At 38.5% G+C, this 4162-nt stretch overlaps 1 protein-coding gene across 2 annotated transcripts in view; it reads left to right on the top strand.

Moving 5' to 3' along the window:
• Positions 1-4162, top strand: part of UST (uronyl 2-sulfotransferase) — a 351032-nt gene that overhangs the window by 209591 nt on the left and 137279 nt on the right. The gene's annotated exons all lie outside the window — the stretch shown is intronic.

The raw sequence follows: 4162 nt of genomic DNA, 5'->3' as shown, positions 1-4162 counted from the left end.
TATTTATACACTTTACTGGTTTCACTTCTCTAGAGAACCCAGCCTAAGACAGTTTCCTGTATAAACTATAGTATCTTCATAAAGACCAAGACTCAAACTTACTGTGCTTAAAAAACAATTCTCATAGGATTATTATTTTCATGATATTTTCTTCCATAATATCTCATTTTAAAAAGAGGTTCTTTATGAACTCAGTGTCCATTGTCATGCAATGTTATTTTTTCTCATCTTTTCTTGTAATAATTTTGGAATTTCTGATCCTGGGGAAAAGAATCAAACAAAATCTCAGGTTCTGTGAGAACTTGTTTCATATACAGATTTCACTGAAGAAATGAAAATTAAATTGGTCATGTGTAGTCTTCAAATGTGTATTTAAAGAGGTCTTTTTTTTTTATTAGTTCTATTGTCACTTCAGTTTCTTTATTATGCATGCGTGTTCGATATTTTTGCCTCTTGAGATATCAGAGAGAGATGGAGATATTTTGCACTTTAGCCTGGTGAAAAGTACAACATATGTTCAAAGCTTCCCTAATTCTTTTCTTATTGGTAGTTGCACAAGTTTCAAGAATAACATGGCACATAGAGCTAACAATGGGGAAAAAAAGTCTGCTTCTGTTTGAAAAATGTGTTGAACATTTTGGGTTACTATGTCGGTTTATAAATTTGGTGCTGTACTAATTACACACTAGAGAAGGAGGTTAACAGCGCTGGAGCCCTGCCTTGGTGTGTAGTGAAAAATAATTTTGTAGAAGAATGCTGCCGAGTAACATCATTCTACTCCTATTGATTTATATTGGGGGACAGTGTTAGGTGTTTGGGAGCCAGAAGGCTTTATGCTGACAGGTCAGAAATAAGACTGACTTGTGTATTGTTTTTCATCCCCGTTCTGATTCTCTGTATGTGTCCAAGTTTGTATTATCACAGTATTTACAAAGACATGTTTGCACTGAGAAATTAACCCCCAAAGGGTTTTTGATAGGAGGGAGTAGTCCTCCAGAGCCATTGTTAACTAAAGCCTATCCAGTCATTGTAAATATTTATCTGTAAATTTTGACAAATTGGGGCCAGCTTGATGTTTTAAATCTTCAGCCGAGTTTGAAAACTTCAAAGACTTGATCAATTTTTTTCCATTTTATTGAAGATATTTAAAATCTGTTTTTATGATTTTTTTTTTTAAATCTATGCTATGAAATTTCAGAATCACCAAAAATTATGGGAAATTTTGTATTCAGTTCCTTTTTCGGTGTAATGTTAAGTTGTATAGGTTATTAATACATGTCCACTGACTATCATCCTGGTTTTGTGATATAACTGCTTAGATTTTTATTGGCAACATACTAGACTAGTGGTTGCATTAAATAACTAAATTCCCATTGTGATTATTAATTGAAGTTTGTCTTTAAACAAAAAATTATTTGTGAATATAAGATTTGTGCTTAGTTAATATATGTGTGCTTATCTGTCAGTATACCAAAAAAAAGAACCTAACTCTTTTCCGTTGAGTTGATTCCAACTCAGTATGGGAGGAAGAAAACTCTTTGTATCATTAGTGAATTCACTGGATATGTAATTCTTTGCAGAATATAATTATAGGATTTGATAGGGTAAGAAAGAAAGAAAGAAATACCTTATGGCCCAGCAATTCCACTCCTAGGAATATATCCTAGAGAAATAAGAGCCGTCACACAAACAGACATATGCACACCCGTGTTCATTGCAGCATTATTCACAATAGCAAAAAAAATGGAAACAACCTAAGTGCCCATCAACAGAGGAATGGATTAACAAATTGTGGTACATACATACAATGGAATACTATAAAAAATAATGATAGAATGGGTGAAAAATGTAGAACAAAAATGAAATTCCTAAAAAAGACCAGATTTACTGGACTGATAGAGACTAGAGTATCCCCTGAGACTGTCACCTTAAGATACCCTTTTAACTTGGAACTGAAGCTGCTCCTGGAGGTCTCCTTTCAGCCAAATAATAGATTGGCTTATAAAATAAACAGTATCACACGTGGGGAATATGTTCCCTTAAACAATCAACTCTACGACACCAAACAGTCAGCGTTTACCCAAAAGCAAAGATGAGAAGGCAGGGAGGGGCAGGGAAGCTAAATAAATGGAAACAGAACAAACAGAATGGAAATAATGAAAATGCTGACACACTGTGAAAATTACAACCAATGTCACAGAACAATTTGTACAAAAATTGTTAAATAGGAACCTAATTTTCTGTGTAAACTTTCACCTACAATACAATAAAATGTTCAAAAGAAAAGGAAAATCCTATAGGGTCGCTATGAGTCGGAATCGACTCGATGGCAGTGAGTATGGAGCATAGTTGTACTCGGACATGCATGGGGTCACCATGAGTCAGGGTCCACTCGACAGCAACTGGTAGTGGTAATGGGAGAAGATTGCAGCTCAGTAATAAAGAGCAGGGATTTCAGTGTCAGACAGACATGCATTTCAATCCTGGCTCCTCCTTTTGCTAGTAGGAGACCTTAAGCAATTTATGTAGATTTTCTATGCCTCAGTTTCTTCACCTGTGTTGTGTGGATAATAATATCTAACTCCTGGGGTCATCGTGAGGATTAAATGACACCATGTGTATAAAGAACTCCTGGGCACAATGTGTGGCCCCCAGAAGCACCCAGAAAATGGTCATTTGTTTTGTGTTGTGGTGATTTCCTAGATGTTGTGATGTAAAACCATTAGCTCCAAGTGGAAGTAGGATAATGAACATACAGGTCTGTCCAGGAAAAGCTAAATTCATGACCTGGGTGATAGTTCTGTCTTCAGTTAACTGTATTTCTTGACTCCAAAAAGTATTTCCAAAGGGAATATCTTCATCCTGTGAACATTTATGGGACACATGTCTGTGCAGGTACCTGGGCGAGGCTTTCTGGGGGATAAGTAAAATATAGCCTCAACCCTCAAGGAGCTTACAATCCAGTTCAAAACTAGTGCATAAATGCAACAGTAATGGGACCCAGAAAGTGCATGTCCTGAAAAGGTCAAAGTTCTGTGGTGGTCAAAGAGGCAACAGTCATTTCTAGCCAAAGGTATTGAAAAACAAACTCATTTCCCCTGACTTCCATAGCCAAATGTGCCCCTCCTGCAGCATTCCTATCTCTACCAGTTGATACCACTATGTATTCAATTATCTAGACCAGAAATCTGGGAAGGAAGCTCTCCTGACCTTCTACTGCCAGGTGGTTCCCAAGCTCCATTGATTCTTCTACTCTGTCCTGTAGGGACCCTATGAGTCGGAATTGACTCGATGATAATGGTTTTTTTTTTAAACCTCCCTAAACGCTCCATCTTTCATCCCTTACGTTGACTTACTTTGGTGGTTCTCAAACATTTGTGCCTCAGAATCTCTGGGATCTCCTGGAGGTTTTGTTAAAACACAGATTGCTGGGCCCCACCCCTAGAGTTTCTGATTCACTAGGTCTGGGTCGGGGCCTGAGAATGTGCATTTTTAACAAGTTTCCAGGTGATGCTGCTGCTCTGGAGACCACACTTTGAGAACCACTGCCTTAGCTCATGCCTTCATCATTTCTGAGATTATTGCCCTGTCTTCCTAGCTAAGGCTGTTCTGTCTTTAATCTTTACCTCTCTTCTTCACAGTCTGCATTCTGCCTTCAGAACTAATAAATGCAATTCTGATCTTTTACTTCCTCACCTAAAATCCTTTCTGGCTACCCACTGCCAATACGATAAACGTCAAAACCCCTCATGTGGCGTGCAGGGCCCTCAATTACCTGGCTCCTGCCTTCTCCAGTCTCATCTGTTACCTTGTTGATCCCATACCTGACCTTCTAGCACAATGAACTCCTGACAGTTTCTTCATATACATGTCATTTCATGTTTTATCCTTTGCACCTGCTGTTCACTCTTGTTTACAATGCTGCAAATTCCTTTCTCTACTGGCTAACTCCTATGGGTCCTTCAAAACCACTCAGAACGCTTCCTCAGGGAAGCATTACCTTTCCATCTGCAGACAGGGATTGGCACCTCTCCTATGTGCCTTGTACCCCATGGTGGTTATCACAAGGTCACACCTGCCTACTAGTCCACCTTGCCCGTGGGACTCTGAGCTTTTCGAGAGCAACAACAAAATCTTTTATCTCTTTAGCCCCAGCTGTGCA

This window comes from Trichechus manatus, unplaced genomic scaffold (genome assembly GCF_000243295.1).
Source record: "Trichechus manatus latirostris isolate Lorelei unplaced genomic scaffold, TriManLat1.0 scaffold00002, whole genome shotgun sequence".
Taxonomy (NCBI): domain Eukaryota; kingdom Metazoa; phylum Chordata; class Mammalia; order Sirenia; family Trichechidae; genus Trichechus; species Trichechus manatus.
Note: the sequence above shows the minus strand (reverse complement) of the source record. Positions and strands in the feature narration are given on the sequence as shown.